Source organism: Tupaia chinensis, unplaced genomic scaffold (genome assembly GCF_000334495.1).
Source record: "Tupaia chinensis unplaced genomic scaffold, TupChi_1.0 Scaffold000619_1, whole genome shotgun sequence".
NCBI lineage: Eukaryota > Metazoa > Chordata > Mammalia > Scandentia > Tupaiidae > Tupaia > Tupaia belangeri.
In genome coordinates, this window is record NW_006160139.1 from 1,137,010 (window position 1) to 1,155,809 (window position 18,800).

General features: G+C 39.2%; 1 pseudogene; it reads left to right on the plus strand.

The window, feature by feature from the left end:
* LOC114009761 (leucine-rich repeat and coiled-coil domain-containing protein 1-like) overlaps nucleotides 1-18,800 on the plus strand; it is a 23,576-nt pseudogene that overhangs the window by 1,292 nt on the left and 3,484 nt on the right.

Consider the following 18,800-nt stretch of genomic DNA (forward strand, 5'->3'; position numbering starts at 1 on the left):
AGAGGTTTTTGCGATAGGACGCATGCGCTCGCCAGACAGACAGAGAGAGACAGAGAGAAAGAAAGCGAGAAATCACCCCCCAGGAGGATGGCCACACCACAATCCCTTCTCCTCCATTCTCCTCTCAGGATCTTGGGCACTCACACACACGTGCCTGGCGTGAGTTTAAGCCACGGGGTCCGGGACTCGAACTGCAGTCGACTACATGGGAGTCCAGCGACATAGCCATTACACTAACTGCTGGTCCCAATATGCTGCTTATTTTTAAAAAGTTTATTTATATATTGTTTTTTTCCATGAGAGAGAGAGACAGAAAGAGAAATATCACCCTCACCAGAGTCTCGATGCCCGCCCCAGTCAGGCTAGTTTCACAGGCACAACGTGTCCAGCATACTCAGGGAAGTCTCTGAACATGGACCAGAACGTCCTGTGGGGATCAGTCATGCAGAATGTCATGTTTGGCCAGTCCCCTCTCTTTAATCTCTGCTGTTTGTCCAAGTACAACAACCGCCACTCCCATCATCATCATCTCAGCGCTCATCCTCAAGTTCTCACTGGGAACCGAATTTTTCCTTCTCTCCAGACCATATCCCGTGTCCCCTGTAGTCCAGGAAACCCCACTGTATGCTCAGTCGTTTCATTGAACTTGCTTTTTAGCTTTTGTCTTCTCTGAATCCCTCTGGACTCTGTAAACACCACTTCCTCTGGTGGCCACTCCAAGTGACCGCTGGTCCTCTTCACACCCTCGTGACCAAGTCGCTGGAGAGAGTGCTGATTCCCCTCTTGACCTAGTTCACTGTATGAGTTTGGTTTCTTAGCAGCAAATGGCAGTAAGTTTAGTTACCACTTCTATTAGGTAGAACCTTGTAGGGGACACTTCTTTGAAAAGAAGAGTATAGATACCAAGTCTGAGAGCAAAGAATTTGAAGTGAGTCATCATGGATCATCGTTAGGCAACATTCCTACTTCTAGTTCCATGTCTGTTGTATCAGAAAATATTAAACCTGACACTAACCCCAGCTCCTCACATCTAAACTACCGAATCCCACTTCTTTCTGACTCCAGGTAAGTTATCTTCTCAGTGTTTACCATCTCAAGAAACATCCCCTTTCTCTATCCAATTACTCAGGACAAACTCAGGTCTCCTGCCGAGCATCTTACTCTCTCTGCTACACCAGTAATAATCAAGTTATACCTCCCAAGTATCCCACAAATACTCCTCTTTTCACTTCCATTGCTACCTTGCTCAAATCATCATATCTTCTTCTGTTTTATTGCAATACACTCACTCCTTTTTGATCTTCTTATACCCATCCTTGTTATTATTATAACTTATCATCTATAGCTAATTTTTGGCCTCAATGTAGCTAAAGGAATTATTTTTTGTTTGCTTACAAAAAATAAGAGGGCAGGGAACCAGTAGTTAGTGTAATGGCTATGTCGCTGGACTCCCACGTAGTCGACCGCGGTTCGCGTCCCGGACCCAGTGGCTTAAAACTCACTCCAGGCGCGTGTGCGTGCGTGCCCAAGATCCCGAGAGGAGAATGGAGGAGAAGGGATTGCGGCGTGACCATCCTCCCTGGGGGGTGATTTCTCACTTTCTGTCTCTCTGTCACTCTCTGTCTGTCTGGCGAGCGCACGCGCCCTATAGCAAAAATCTCTCAAAAAAAGAAAAAAAAATAGACAAAAAATAAGAGGGCACATATGCTCACCAGAGAGAGACAGGGAGAGAGGCAGAGGGAAAAAGCAACCTTCACTGAACCATAATCACAGCACAATCTCTTCTCGTCCATTTTTTCCATCCTGTCAGGATTTGGGCACACATGCACATGTGCCTGGTGTCTTCGTCAAGTTGCTAGGGCCAGGATTCAAACCATGAAGTCAGCCATGTGGGATCTTGCTCCCTTAACCACTAGGCTACGGGACTGACTCTGAAGAAATTATTATTAAAAAATATACTGTGTAATGTTAGTCTAATCTTTGAAACTGTTCAAAAGTTCCTCATTGTATTTTTTTAAAGTTCATTAGTTTCTTCATATATTAGAGAGAGGCACCTGACGGGGTCTTAATGTCATAACCCTCCCTGCCCCGTCCTAGCCAGCCTGGGTTATGGGCACATGCGTGCATGCCCAGCACGATTGGGCCTTGTCTATTTTTATAGCCTTTCCTCTTACCAGTATCTCTTCTGCCTAATATGATCCATCTGCATTGTCCTTTCCTCAGTTCCTAAAATAGGGGAATAAGTTCTGTCCAACCTCAGGGTCTCTTAGAAGTGTCTGGTTACTTGGGGTGTGATAACCCATTTACTCCTTCAGGTATTCCTTAGCTTCAAGCCAATTAGGAAATAGCTAAGTGCTATGTATTGTTCTCTTTTACTCTCTTTTTTTTCCTTTAAAGGAATCAACATATTTTAAAAATTTTATGTGTGTGTGTGTGTGTGTGTGTGTGTGTGTATGTGTGTGATTGTTTCTTGTCTACTTCACATTTGAGTAAATGTTCCATTTCAGGGACCCTTTTGCTCTATATTATTTAAATGATTTATCCAGAGGCTAGCACATAATAAAGGTTTAATAAATATTTGTTAAGCTAATGAATTTAATTATTTAGATATTTAATAGTCTACATTATTCATATATATTTAATAATATATTATTTATATAAACTTCATAATTATATTAGCCCTTATTAGAACTATAATAATTATAGTTTAATTTATTAATTATATTAGCACTTACTAGAACTATATTGTGCATTCTAAATGTTGAACTTGATCCAACCAAATGTGCGCTCCTTCCGAGCTCAGAGCCTGGCTCTTGAAACTGGTGCTGTTTTCTGCCTCCCTAGGACACGGTGAGAATTTGTGGATCAACAGCATTTGTGCAGGTATTCAACCCAGGATCTTAGGAGAATGACTATCATCCACCCAGTCCCCTGTTTGAGAAAAGTAATATTATCTTGTCATTTTAGAATAGTTTCCTGAGGTTCAAAAAAATGAAATTTCTAGTATCAAGAAAAGTTAGGTCCTTTTGGCCAGAACTGCCATCTTTCAGTAATTAACCAAAATGACGAACACAAAGGGAAGGAGGTGAAGCACCTGATATATGTTCCCTAGGCCTTTTAGAAAACATGGAGTTGTTCCTGTGGCAACATATATGCGAATCTACAAGAAAGGTGATATTGTAGACATTAAGGGAATGGACTGTTCAAAAAGGGATGTCCCACGAATGTCACCATGGCAAAACTGGAAGAGTCTACCATGTTACCCAGCATGCTGTTGGCATTGTTGTGAAGAAACAAGTTAAGGGCAAGGGGATTAATGTACGTCTTGGGCATATTGAACATTTTAAGAGCAGAGACAGCCTCCTAGAATATGTGAAGGAAAATGACCAGAAAAAGAAGGAAGCCAAAGAGAAAGGTACCTGGGTTCAACTAAAGTGCCAGCCTGCTCCACCCAGAGAAGCGCACTTTGTGAGAACCAATGGAAAGGAGCCTGAGCTACTGGAACCTATTCCCTATGAATTCATGGCTTGATGGGTGTTAAAAATAAACTAAAATCTATGGTCTATAAAAAAAAAAATAAAAGTTAGTAATGTCAGGGTACTAGACCTGCACTTCCACCAGGGCAAAATATTTCTCAAGGAAAGAACAATTGGTCTTCTTTCTCCTGCTTCTTGGAGAACCAGAGAAGGTAGGAAGAACAGAAGTAAAGCCAGTTATTCTGAAGCTGCCTGAATGTTCTCTGCTGGGTCATCCAGGTGACCAAGAACCTGGGTCATCCATGGCAGCTGTCAGGTGGAGCTCACTAGGAATAAGTGCGATTGGCAGAAAGCGTCTGCCAGCAAAATCGCTGGCGGCACTTTCCCAGGATTGCTTCCCATTTTTCCTCCATTGCATTGATATTTTCTGACTTTCCAAGATATTAGGAGAAAAGAGGCTAAGACCTTTCCAGACCGAACTAGTATTTTTGTTTGTTTGTTTTTAGTTTTGTTATAGGGCACATGCATTTGCCAAGAGAGATAAGGAGAGGGGAGAAAAATAGAAATCACCCCTCAGGGCGTGGCCATGCCATAATCTCTTTTCTTCTTCTGTCAGGATTTCAGGCACACATATATGGAGTGTTTTTCAAGCTACCGGGTCCAGGACTCAAACCACACAGTGGCCATGTGATATCCAACCACCTCAACCACCATGCTACCTAGCCAACCCTAAATTAGTCTTTTTTTTTTTTTTTGGAGAGGTTTTTGCTATAGGGCGCGTGTGTTTGCCAGAGAGAGAGAGACAGAGAGACAGAAAGTGAGAAATCACCCCCCAGGTGGGATGGCCATGCCGCAATCCCTTCTCCTCCATTCTCCTCTCGGGATCTTGGGCACACATGCACATATGCCCGGCGTGAGTTTAAGCCACTGGGTCCGGGACTCGAACCGCGGTCGACTACATGGGAGTCCAGTGACATAGCCATTACGCTAACTGCTGGCCCCCCAAATTAGTCTTTTTAAGAGTAAAAGAAGGCCATAGTGACCTCAGCCATCTATATGTTGGTGGCTAAAACATCTGTGGCATAAGAAGTCTTCTAGTACCTCTGTCACCGTACAGGGCAGCCCCCATTGCTCACATCCCCAGGTATATGCTGCTTGCAGAAAAACACCAGTCTTTGTCTTTGAAGACTTGCCTGGGTCCCACTGACGTGCCCAAGGCAGGCAGAATAAGACCAGTTGGTGTGAGCGAAACAAGCCAGTGCACCTCTCTAGAAAGCCCACACTGGAGCTTGACCAGGCCCTATTGAGCAATGTAGGCCACCCCTTTCTTTCTGGGAACAAATAAAGCTCTCAAAGGAAAAGCAGCTGCTAACACATTTGCTGTGACTCTGAACAGATGCACGATTTTGTCTCGGACTGCTGGATTCTTTGACTGTCAAGCAGGATGAGGGCATGTTGTGGCTTTGATTTAATTTAATGGAGACATAGAGATTTTAGCTTCAGGCATGTGTGGGTATATTTTTGAGTTACTGTCACACCCAAAAGTGGATGCCAGGAAGCGAACTTCACATTTTCCATGCCCTGCAGCTTCCTTGCCTTCAGATCATCCCCGATTCACTATTTGTGAACTTGCCAAGGAGAGCTAGCACCTATGTTAGGCACTGGTAAATGGCAGAAACAGGCCTGAGGTAAATGTTTGGTAAGTGCATGAGTGAATGAAAGAGTGATTGAACAAATAAATGAATGAAGTCACTACTTCTGGGTTTGATCCACCGTCAGGTGAAAACAGATGAAGGTGTAGTCTGTCAATAGTGAGACTGCCCTAGTACAATTACCAAACAGACTGAGAAAGCTCAACTCTTCTACGAGTGCTCACTAGTTTCTTCACATTTTTGCACAGTAATAGACCAAGGTAGTCTACTGTATAGTGTATATATTTAAAAAGAAGAATGTTTTAATTCATGCTTTTATCTATTTTATTATTAATGATATAATGTTTAAAATGCCTTAAGACTCACCAAGATAAAAGCAAGCAATATAAATGTGGGATATTATTATCTTCTCTTAATTACAACCTGTGTGTTCAATAGTTCATTATAACTACTCATCACACAAGAGTTCCTGACATGCTGCTCTAATCAAAGGAAATTGTTGGAAGGGTTCAACAAGGCCGCAGGGTGCCATTTTGAAGAGAGCTGGAATAGCTTCCTGTTTATAGGGACACTTCGGTGTGAATCATGTGTCTAGGCTCTCATTGGTCAAGTCTTGAACATAAATTAATGTTTAACAAGTTCAAAGAATAAAACTTGCTTTTCATAAATCTCCCAGCAATATGTTTATTGTGTCTCCAGAGGCAGTGAGCACCCCCAGCATGAAGAAGTTCTTTATCTTTCTTACAGGTAGCCTGAGCTACTTCAAAGTTGGGGAATAGGGTTGGCGTGTAGGTATGGGTGGGGTTATCTACCTTTTTTATTTTTTGTGGAGATTTATGTTTTGTCCCATTGCCACTGGGCATATGTGCTTTCCAGAAAAGAAAAGAGCGAGCACTCCCCAACGGAGTATGGTCATGCTACAACAATCCTTTCCCTCCATTTCTCCATCCTAATGGAATTTTAGGCACACATACACATGTGCCCAGTGCATTGTTCAAGCTACCATGGCTGGAATTCAAACTGTCATTAGTCACATACGACCTAGCTCCCCTAACCACTGTGTTATGGTACTGACATAAGCTTTTTTCTTTTTATAATTATAATTTCTGATTTACATATAATCATTGTACATCTTTGTGGGATACAACTTTTTTTTCAAAGCATGTATAATGTGTGTAATAATCATCATATTAAGGATAATAACATAGTCATCATTAGCAAAAAACGTTATGTTGTGTACCTTCGATATTCATTCTATAAGTTTTTTTTGGAGGAGGTACATATTATATTGACAATGCCTCTTTTTACTTTATGTGGTACACTGTTTCATAGCATATCTGCCATGTTTACAGGTATTTTTGTGTCTGCCTGCCTTTCTTCCTCTAATACCCCTGCTACACACACAGCATTCAGATGTTTACTGTTGTTCTCTCCTTCTGTGTGATCAAGACATTAATTTTCTATGTGTGACTACTTGATATACGGAGCCTTTCAGAGCCTGGCATTAAATCATCTAAATTCATCCACTTTGTGTAAAATGACAGGATCTCATTGTTCTTTATGTCTAAAGAAGTTACATTATATAAATATATCACATTTTCTTAATCTACTCATTGATTGTTGCGAATTTAGGTTGATCCCATGTCTTGGCTATTCTAAATAATGCTACAATAAACATAGATATGCAAATATCTCTCCAACAAAATGATTTCTTGTCCTTTGGATTAATATCCAAGAATAAGATTACTAAGTCATAGAGTAGTTCTATTTTTAGATTTTTGAGGAACCTCTGTACTCTTTTCTGAAGCAGCAGTACTAATTTACATTCCAACCAACAGTGTGCTAGGGGTCCCTTTTCTCTACAACCTCTCTAGCACTTGTTTTGTTTGTTTGTTTGTTTATTTATTTATTCTTTTCATCATAACCTTTCTCATGGCCTATGGACTTTGTCTTGTATTTTTTAAAGCTTATTTATTTCTTCCATGAGAGAAAGATGAACTATACATGGAGAGAGGCAGGCACTCCTAGCAACGACTTCACACTACAGTTTCCTTGACCCTGGTCTTAATGTGCAAGGATTATAGGTATCTCAGACTGGCAGGTACCGGGAGGCCTCGGGACACAAACCAGAATGCAGCATTATTGCTATGAATTGTATGACTCTTTTTAGAAATTTTTTTTTTTTTTTTAGATTTTTGCCATAGGGCATGTACACATGTGCACTCATCAGAGAGAGACAGAGAGAGCAAAAGTAAGAAATCACCCCTGGAAGGATGGCCATACTGGAGTCCCTTATCCTCCATTCCTCTCCTGGGATTTTGGGTATGCACACACACACACACAACGATGATGTGAGTTTCAAGCTTCCAGGTCTGGGACTTGAACTATAGTAGGCCATGTGAGAGTCTAGCACCTTAACCACCACACCACCTGATGGCCCCTTGTATTTGACTCTGAACATGCATTTTCAATGAGGGAGAAATGTTTTCAAAGAAGGCAAAAGTGAGTTCTTGGGGTACAAAAAAAGAAAAAGACAAGGCACATATTATATATATATATAGAATAGCATAGAATAGTTCTCAGTAATGTATCTATGGTATTAAATTTTCATGAAAGAAAGGTTAGGGAGAAAAATGTCTAAAAAGCTTCCTTGGGGCAATAAAACAAAACAATTTGAAAATGTTTGCATAACGATATATTCATAGTTTGTCCATTCTGTGGACAAGCCATAAGATGACTCTGGAACTCTGGGAAAAAATAAATCCTCCTGAGAAACCTTTGATCTAGGGCCAGCAGGTGGCAAAGTGGTTGAGGCACTGGACTTCCACATGGCTGACCAGGGTTTGAGTCCCAGACCTAGTGGCTTGCTTTCTCTCTCTCTCTCTCTCTGTGTGTGCACATGTCCTATGGAAAATTAAATAATAATAATAAGTAAAATAAATGATTCTTAAAAAAAGAAAAAAAAACTATAAAGAAACTTCTGACCCATCATTTAATGGAAACCGTAGTTTCCATTATTATTATTTTTTAGAAGAGATTTTTGCAATTGGGTGTGTGTGCTCACCAGAGAGAGACAGAGAGACAGGGATGGCCATGCTGCAATCCCTTCTCTTCCAGTCTCTCAAGATTTAGGCCATGCACGTACACGTACCCAGCATGAGTTTCAAGCTATCCGATCTGGAATTTGAACCACCATTCCAACATCTACTGGTCCCCTAGTTTGTATTATTATGGATTTTTACTTGCAGCCTAAATTTCTAATCCTCACCATAGTGCCAATATTTTTCGATGAGGTAATATGTCCAACTTAATCACTTACTTGTATCTTGGTATAAGGATCTATAGATTCCTTTTCTGACATCTAATTCTAATAGGGGCAGGAGAGAATATGAGGGTACTGAATACCTGAGAAAGAAGGAGGACATGATTGAAGAAAGAGAATTTTTAAGAAGAAAAGGCTGAAAATAGTAATGGGCCTTACTGTAGAGCTCAGTCTACAAAATCAGTGTTCAAGAAATATGTTTTCTAGAACTCTGAGGTATTTTTTTCTTAAAGAGTTATTTATTTATTTTATTTTATTTGTTATTATTATTTTTAATTTGACCAGAGATGGACAGAGAGAGAGAGAGAGAGAGAGAGAGAGAAAGGCAAAGTGAGAAAGCAAGCTGTTGGGTCCAGGACTTGAACTGCCGTTGGCCATGTTGGAGCTCAACACTTCAAATATCATGCCACCTGCTGACCCCAGACCTCTACGTTTTTTATGAGTTTATTCTGCTAATGTTAGAAAGAGAAATCACAGCTCAGGACTTCTTCCATTTCCTGTAACTGAATGTAAGTTCCATAGTGATTGTGTAGTGTTGAGGCATGGGAGCTCATGCTGTGGCACGTTATAAGTACATGCAGGTCAATACTAAGTCACTTCTGCTGAAGCCTTCGGGTTTACTCTGTCTCCATGCTTAAAGCTCAGAGACACTCACTGACCCAACTTGTCTAGGCATACCACATTGTTTTGGTCTTGTCATCTCTCTAGGCACAAATCTTATCTACTTTCCAGTATCATCCCCAAGCCTATTGGGTGTTTTCATTCTCACCTTTCTCCATCTGTCTGAGGCTTAGTTAGACAGGAGCAAAGCACAAGGAGTACAGACGTATCAGTACATAAATCCTCATTACGTCTGCTCTGACATTCTTCTTCCCTGTGGCCCAAGAAGCACCTATCACATTTCTAGGTTGGGGAGTTCCTGCAACACTAATCTCATAAATCTATTGCTCATCCACATATGTCCTTTCTGGCTTCTTGGAGGCCTTGGCTGTAATAATTCAAAAGCTCTAAATGGATTCCCTTTTTCTCTGCTCTCAGCTCTATGGCTCCTTCCTTGAGGCAAAGTGTGCTGAAATGGCCACAGTGACAGGGACAGGCCAAGGAAAAGAAGGAAATGTCAAGAGGTCCCAAATCAGTTAATGTTCCAAAATACCCTATTATTTAAAAAAATAAATAAAAGAAAGAAAAACACTATTTCACAATTTGGAGGTTGACCCTCAAGTCAGCACTGGCTTCATTGCCTTCCATTTGAGACCATATTCAGAAAAACTGCCATTTATTTCAGTCAGACAAGTGGACATCTTGCAGCACTACCCCAGTGAAGGTTCTTTTTCCCACTGGCTCAAATGCACCAGTGGAGTTGTCCTATGGGAGACTGTAATATATTTGGACAGGGATATTAATAAAAATAATTGAGTTTAGCTCTAGATAAGAGATTTGGTATCAAAAAAATAATTCATGTCATATATGATGATTTAAATGTCATGATTCTTTGAGTGTAAAATAAATGCTATTGAAATACATTATTTTAGATGTGATATGAATGAACTTACTTTAGATATTGTTTTGTAGTCAAAATAGGTTGAAAAGTTTACAGGTTTTCTAGTGGTCCAAGTGTAAAGCGTGTTGATTCTTTTAGTCAGGGTTCTCTAGGGAGATAGAACCAATAGGATATGCATAAATATGCATAGATATATAAGACGAGATTTATTAGAGGATTCAGCACACACATGATTAGGGCAGCTGAGAAGTCCCACAAGAAGCCATCTGTAAGCTGAAGATCCTAGGATACTGGTAGCATGGTTTGGTCCAAATCCAAAGGGCCTCAGTGACAGGGTAGCCAATAACATAACTCCAAGTCTGATACCGAAAGCCTGAGACGCTAGAGGGCTGCTGGTGTAAATTCTGGAGTTCAAAGCAGACTAGCCTTGAATTCTGATGTCCACTGTAACAGAGGAAGGCTATCTAGCTCCCTCTAGAAAGACCTATTTATCTACTGCATTTGTTCTCTCTGGCCCCTTGATGGAGTCATGCCCACTCACATATATATATTTACCCCTATTTCTGACCCTCTACTATCTCTGGTGTCTACAGTTATCTTCCATTCCTTTCCCCCACACATTTTATTGATCGCACAATTTTATAAATAATCTAACTACTTTCAATAGCAAGTTCAGCTGGTAATTTCAAGAAAAGCAGTTTTAACTTTAATAAAAATCAAAAAAATGCTAAGGAACTTTGCATAAAACTTAAAACCAGGAAACAGGCTAGGATTCTGTTCAAATAGTAGGTACATGAATCTATCGACAGCTCAAGACAGGACACAAATCTTTAAAACCAGACAACAAAGCCTAGAAGAAAATCAGCAATATTTTAGTCAAAAGTCATAAAAGGCTATTTCACCAGTTCAGTCTCATGTACTTAATCTCTCTTCTATTGTGGTTTGATCTTTCTGATTGAATTCTGGGATATAATATTCAACTCCAGCCTTGTTCCTATGATTAAGTTGGCCATTTTCTTAGTTTTTGAACTCTTATTTCTGTGTGTCTGTATTTAATTTTTCTGATATAGCACTGCCCTGAGAACTTCTTGGAGATCTGGTCTGGTGCTGGTAAATTCTTTCAGGTTTTGTTTATCTGAGAATGTTCTTGTCTTTTTTCTCCATATGTAGGTAATCTTCTTGGCTGAAGTTGCTTTACCTTTAATGCTTTGAATGTATTTTCCCATTCTTTCCTCGCTCGCATTGTTTCTGATGAGAGGTCTGCTTTTAGCCTGATGGGATATCTTTTTGTAGGTAACTTGCTGTTTTTATCTTACCAATCTTAGTATCTTGTCTTTGTCTGTGGTTTTGGTCAATCTGGCTATAATGTGTCTTGGAGAAGATCTTCTTGGGTTGATTCTATTTAAGGTCCTTTGTATTTCTTGGGACTGGATTTTTGAGTGCCTCTTTAGGTTTGGAAATTTTTCTTGCAGGATTTTATGGAAAAGATTATCAATGCCCTTATGAGTCTCTTCATCTTCTGTAATGACAATTATCTGGATGTTTGGATATGACATTTGATGGTATCTAGTATTTCTTGTATATTAATCTCATTTTGTGGGGGGCCATTTTCTCAGTTTTTGTGGTGGATTTTTCTAGGCCAGCAATTTTCTCTTTTACGTCTGAGATTCTATTTTCTGTATGATCTAGTCTGCTTTTAATACTTTCAAGGGAGATTTTGACTTGCTGTGTTATAGCCTTCATCTCTAACAGGACCATTTTATTATTTTTAAAGTGTGTAATTCCACTTTTAGATCTTGCAAGAATTTCCTCACCTCCTGGAACTCATTGGCTCCTTTCTCTTTTCTCTTCCATAGTCCATTGTCTCTCTTCTCTTCCATCTCTGTTAGCTTCACCATTATGAATATTCTAAATTCTTTATCAGACATTTCAATTTAACTTTCTGTGGATGAAGAGAAGTTATTCTTTTCCCTTGGAGGAGAGGTATTTTCTTGCTTTCTCATGTTTCTTGTGGCCCTGTAGTGATTTATAGTCATCCAATGGATGTTGTGTTTCTTCCTAAACTTGAAGTTCAATCTTAGCGTTCAGGAGCTTGCAGAAAGAGGTGATCTGGAATCTCTTTGCCATTCCATTTTGATGCCTTTGCACAGCAGATTCAGTAGATATTGAGGAATATGTTAACCCTAATAGTATTTGGATGTTTGGCTATAGTTCCCTTAGATCTGTCTAGAAACCCAATGAATGGAGATTGAAGAGCAGAGAGATGAGATAAAAGAAAAAGAAAACAAAACAGGGAGAGAGAAATAACAACAACAACAAGAACCAAGAAACAGAAAAAAAGAAGTAAAAAAATAAGACAACTAAAAGAGAATTTTTTTTTTAAAAAAAGCAGAAAACAGATATCCGCTTGCACACCATGCAAAATCACTAGTTCTCAGGAGCCATAAAGCCCACCCACATTGAAAATAGATCTTCCACATGTAGTCTACACTGACTTGCATGGTAATCTCTTCTAGAAACACCACCACAGACATCCAGAGCAATACTTTATCAGGTTTCTAGGTATTCTTTAGTCCAGCAAAATTGACACGCGAAGTTAGTCACCACATTGATTCTTCAACTACAAAAGAAGTTACTGATGGTACTGATGCTCACTCTCTGTCTCACTGTCTCTCTCTTTCTCAGTGAGCACACACATTTTAAGGCAAAAACATCTTTAAAAAACCCCAAAACATAAAAACCTACTACCTGACAACCAAATAATTTTTCAGTTTAATTCTCAAGATATTTTGTCAAGCTCATTCTGCTTCACCGCTGTAATGGGCTGACAATGCACTGCTTAGAAGTGCGAGTACAAAACAGTATGTCATCCCAAGTTACAAAGAAAACAGAGACACCCAAGAATCCTTACCAAGTTAGAACATGTGCAAACAGCAATGCACTGAACCAGATCCTTAGAGGATAAATCAAGGGGAATAAAGCAGTGACTGGCTCATTCCTACTTAACAAAGCAGCCCTGGGAGTTCAGATAAGACTAGTTTCATAAATGCTACACTTCCGTTTTCCTTTTACCTGAAAGTCCTGGCAATAATTCAAAGCCAGCTCATGGAACAGACATCAGGCCTATTTCTGGGCAACTTCTGTGACCGCAGAGCTCTTTCTCCAGGCAATGTTGACAAGCATCTTCTTTCTGGATGGTAACTGAGTTCTCCCATGGTACCCATTGTTTTATTTTATTTTTTCATTAAAAAATAATCTACAGTGTTCTAATTGTGGCAATCTGTTTCATGAGAAAATAACTAACAGTACCTAAAATGTTTAGTAAGGGGCTAGGCTTATATTAATTACAGTCCATCTATGCTAAAGTAGAAAAAAACACTGATGCCTTAGTATTAGTAGAATGTTTCCAGAAATGGAGCATGCGCTTCAGACAAAGGCTGTTCTTTGGTGTCCTTTACTTTCGCCCTCTACCCTGTTCTCAGAGTACACTTCGATCTGATACACTCTTCTTCCCCACTTTTTCATCACTTTTGAAAGAACTGCTTTCATTGCAAAATGGAATGACTTTTAAAAAAAATGTAAAAAGCTTTACACAGGAACATAGATATAGGTATTTGGTTATCAAAATGTATACCATAATTCAGGGAACCAGCAGTTACCGTAATGGCTATGTCGCTGGACTCCCACGTAGTCGACCGCAGTTCGTGTCCCGGACCCGGTGGCTTAAAACTCACGCCGGGCGCGTGTGCGTGCGTGCCCAAGATCCCGAGAGGAGAATGGAGGAGAAGGGATTGCAGCGTGACCATCCCCCCTGGGGGGTGATTTCTCGCTTTCTGTCTCTATGTCTCTCTCTGTCTGTCTGGCGAGCGCACGCGCCCTACAGTGAAAATCTCTAAAAAAAAAAAAGAAAAAAAAATGTATACCATAATTCACATACTCATGTTACTCATTGTAAATAAAATAATTTCTAGTACCCAGAAACTAGCCTCAAGACAATGCCATTTAGCAGGTATAATAATAATAATAGTCAACATTTATTTTATTTTTTTTATCCATTTTTAAAATTTATTTTTTTAATCACTGTACAACTTTATAATATACAAAGTGAATTTTTCTACCTTGAATACACTGCATATATTGTCCAGTCAAAGATATTATAATACACATTATTAACAGCAATTTTTCCATTTTTGTGTCTGTTAAATGTTTTGTTTCTTTCCCCCTTGATTCCCTGCCCCCCACCATTGCCCACCCTTCTCCTGCACTGTCTTTAGTTTGTTATTATTATTATTTTAATTTCAAGAAAATCAGTTTTAGCTTTAATGATTCAAAATAAAAAAGTTAAGAAAAATTGCTTAAGACTTAGAGCCAGAAAAATGGTTAGGACTTTGTCCAAACAGTAGCTAGATTCTAAAAACTTAAAAAACAAATATGAGACCAGTGGATGGCATAATGCTTACGTCACTGCACTCCCATGTCGTTGAGTATAGTTCGAGTCCCAGATCCAGTGGCTTAAAACTTACGCTGCGCATGTAGTTGGAGTCTTGGATCCAGCAGCTTAAAACGTACTCTGGGCACCTGTGTGTATGTGCCCAAAATCCCAAGAGGAGAATGGAGAAGGGATTGTGGCATGGCTATCCCCTCTGGGGGGTGATTTCTTGCACTTTTTTCTATCTCTCTGGTGAGCGCACACGCCCTATAGCAAAAACCTCTCCAAAGAAAACAAAACAAAAAATGGACAGAGGTAAAATCTGGTAACAAGTGCGCTATAATTTTCCTCTGAAACGTTTTTTCTCTCTCCATTCCCCTTTTTACCAAAGAGAAGCATAAACTAATTTATTTGCAAAAAATAAGTTTAGTCTCAATTTAGTTTGTTATTTGTACAATTCCAATATAAAGACTAATTGATATAGTTGGCTTTGCTGGAACCTTTCATATGGAACTTCAGATTAGAGTCTTTTTTTTTTTTTTTTTTTTTTGGGGGGTTTTTGCTTTTTTTCTGGAGGGTTTTTGCTATAGGGCATGTGCACTCGCCAGACAGACGACAGAGAGACAGAAAGCGAGAAATCACCCTCCAGGGGAGATGGGCATGCCGCAATTGCGTCTCCTCCATTTTCCTTTCAGGATCTTGGGCACGGACACACATGTGCCTGGCGTGAGTTTAAGCCACTTGGTCTGGGACTCGAACTGCAGTCGACTACATGGGAGTCCAGCGACACAGCCATTATGCTAAGTGCTGGTCCCCAGAGTAGAGTCTTTATAAAGCCTCCTAAGGCTACTGAGCCAAGTCAGGCATTCACCATCTGACTGTGCCTTTAAGAACCTGTACCTGGAAGTTTGAGGTCTGTCAGGAAGTGACCTTCTTTAATTACCTGCCAGGCAGAACTGTTTATGGTACCAGGCATCTTTTCCAAGAGCATCGGTTGGCTTTCTTGGCATCTACCTTAGTTCCTTAGCTTTCTGGTCATATTATCAGATATGATATTCCAGTCAAAGCCCTGGCAATAACCAGTGTTTCCAATTTCTGAAGCAAGGTGACAGGTTTTATTGAACTTGTGCAAATAACCATGCTGCCGTAAAATAAGAATACTCACAAATACTTTCCAATTCTGGAGGGATTGGGAAGGGAGAACAGTTTATGTTTAAATTCCGTTTAAAAACATTTTTTTTTTAAACAAATGGCTGAAGCTATCAACAGTCAAAAGAAATCAAAAATCCTTAAATCTGGAAAACAAAGCATAGAAGAACATCAGTAATGTTTTAGTCAAAGGTCATAAAATTCCATTTCTCCAGTTCAGTCTTGTGATTAATCTCTATTCTGTTGAGTTTGCAGTGCTACTGTGGTCCGATCTTTCCATTTACGGAACCAGAAGTTAGCGTAATGGCTATGTCACTGGACTCCCATGTAGTCAACCGTGGTTCGCGTCCTGGACCCGGTGGCTTAAAACTCATGCCGGGTGCGTGTGTGTGCATGCCCAAGATCCCAAGAGGAGAATGGAGGAGAAGGGATTGTGGTGTGACCATCCCTCCTGGGGGGTGGTTTCTCGCTTTCTGTCTCTGTGTCTCTCTCTGTCTATCTGGTGAGCGCATGCATCCTATAGGGAAAACCTCTCAAAAAAAAAAAAAAAAAAGAAGAGAAATCTTAGAAGTTTGGAAATATAGTTTCAAAGTTATCAAAAACCTACATTCAAGAGTCTTTTTTTATCAGAGTCTTTTTCACTAATTTCTTTAAAAGAGGCACTTTTTAGATTGTAGCCTATTCCAAAATGTTTTAGAAAGAGCATCAGAATAAAGCAATTAACTATGGACAATGAAACTTAAAATGGCCATGGTTCGAGATTAGATTTTATCATAACCCCAAATTGACAAATTTGATAATTTCTGTGACAATCTACACTAGAACTCTTTAGCATTAAAGTACAACTAATAGCATACTAATACATAACTGATATTTAAGAATCTCATACAATTTTGGAACACCCATTGACAAATTTCTATACACAGAGAGCCAGACACCATTTCATATTTGACAATGTTTCCCACATAATTTCAAAACACCAGAGAGTCCAATCTGCCTTTCTTTTTTTTTTTAATTGTGGAAATACTCAGAACTTTTTTATTTTTAGCAGAAGTACATGAAAAGTAAATATATTTTTAAAAGAAAAGCAACAGATTTGACCCGAAACTCCAACTTTTCTAAAAGTTATTCTAAAGTATTTCTTTTCTACAACATGCAAAGAATTTAACATTGGCACAAATACATTTTTCCTTCATTTGGGTCACAATAATTTTGTAGTGTATAAAAACAGAAAAATTGGAGATAGAATCTTAAACATTAAAAAAATCAAATTTAGATCCTCCAAACAAAGTTAATATAATTTTACTTGCACGAAAAATACAGAAAAAAGTGTCTATCTAATATGGAATTTTAATTCATTTCTGTTGGATTTTCTTGATTGTTTTTTATTCTCTTATGTCTGTTGGTCTCTCTTTAGTTTTCTTGGAATAGTACTCCCTTCAGTACTTCTGGAAGAGCTGGCCTGGTGTTGGTAAATTCTTTCAGGTTTTGTTTATCTAAGAATTTTTTTGTCTCTTCTTCCCAGTTGAAGGATAATCTTGTTGGGTATAGTAATCTTGGTTGAAATTGTTTTTAACAATTTGAATATATTTTCCCATTCTTGTCTTGATTGTATTGGGTTCTGCTGAAAGGTCTGATGTTTGCCTAATAAGATAACCTTTGAAAGTAACTTGGTGTTTCTCTCTTGCCATTTTTAGAATATAGTCTTTATCTGTGATTTTGGCCAATCTGGTTGTGGAAAGAATCTTCTTGAGATGAATCTATTTGGGGTCCTTCGTATTTCTTGTTTGAATGGTACTCTAGGTTTGGAAAGTTTTCCTCCAGGATTTCATGGAATAGTTTACCAATGCCTTTATTAGATTCTTCACCTTCTGGGATACCAATTATTTGGATGTTTAGGTGTTCAATGATACCTAATATATCCTGTATATTATTCATTTGGGGGGTTACTTTTTCATTCTTTGTGATGATATTTTTTCTATCTCAGAGGTTTTTGTCTTCTACACCTGAGATTTGATCTTCTGCATGGTCTAACCTGCTTTTAATACTTTCAAGGAAGATTTTGATCTCCTGCATTATCGACTTCAACTCTAGAACTTCTGTTTGATTTTTCTTTATATTGTCTATCTCCTCCTTCAAGTCATAAAGGACTTCCTCATCTCCTGGAGCTCAATGTCTACTTACTCTTCCATCTCACAGAGGTTTGTTGCCATAAATATTCTGAACTCCTTGTCTGACATTTCTATAATTTCCTCTGATTTTCTCATACTTGGAGACAAGTTACCATGTTCCCTTGTTGGAATCATATTACTTGATTTTGTCATACTTTAGGCTATTCTCTGATTTTTAGTCATTTGGTGATGTATTAACTTTTGGCTAATTTGTTGGAGAAGGTTTCTGCAATTATGAGGTTGTGTGTTTCCCTTTACTGTGAGGTACTTCTATGCCTGTTTCTCTCTTCTACTATGTTTTTGTAATGTGATATCCACAGGAGGAGTTCTGAGTTCAAATATGAAGAAGAGTTTCTCCTTTTTGCTGCTGATTCAATGGGGGTGAGGTGAGGATATCTCAGAGCCTAGCAAAATTCCGATGTTTGCCTGCTATGCCTCTAGAACTGTTTATACATTCACTGGGTGAAAGCTGAGCAGCAAAATGAAAAAGTAAGGTTGAAGAAAAAGAGAATACAAAATGTAAAAAAGAAAATGAAAACAAAGAAAAGAAAGAGAAAAGAAAAAATACCAAAAACCAAAAGATAACAACAACAACATAAAACAACTTGGCAGAGAATTTCAGATGTAGATGTCTCCCTGCAATGCCTCTCTGTTCAATGTGTGGTGTGGGGGGAGGAGAGTACAAATTAGCAAAAGAAAAGATTAGGAGAAATAGACAAAAAAAAAAAAATTTTTTTTCTCTACTTCTCTTGTTATGGGCCAGTGAGGTGAGGTTGAACGAGGGAGGCTGCAGGGGACCAGCAGTTGGTATAATGGCTATCTCTAGACTCCAATGTAGTTGATCGCGGTTCAAGTCCCAAACGTGGTGAGTTAAATTCACATCGGCCGCGCGCGTGTGTGTGTGTGCGTGTGTGTCCAAGATCCCGAGAGGAGAATGGAGGAGAAGGGATTGTGGCGTGGCCATCCTCCCGGACGGTTATTTCTTGCTTTCTGTCTCTCTCTGTCTTTCTGGCAAGTGCGCATGCCCTATAGCAAAAACCTCTCAAAAAAAAAAAAAAAAAAAAATAGAGAGAGGGCGGGCGGCCCCCAGCCGGGCCCCC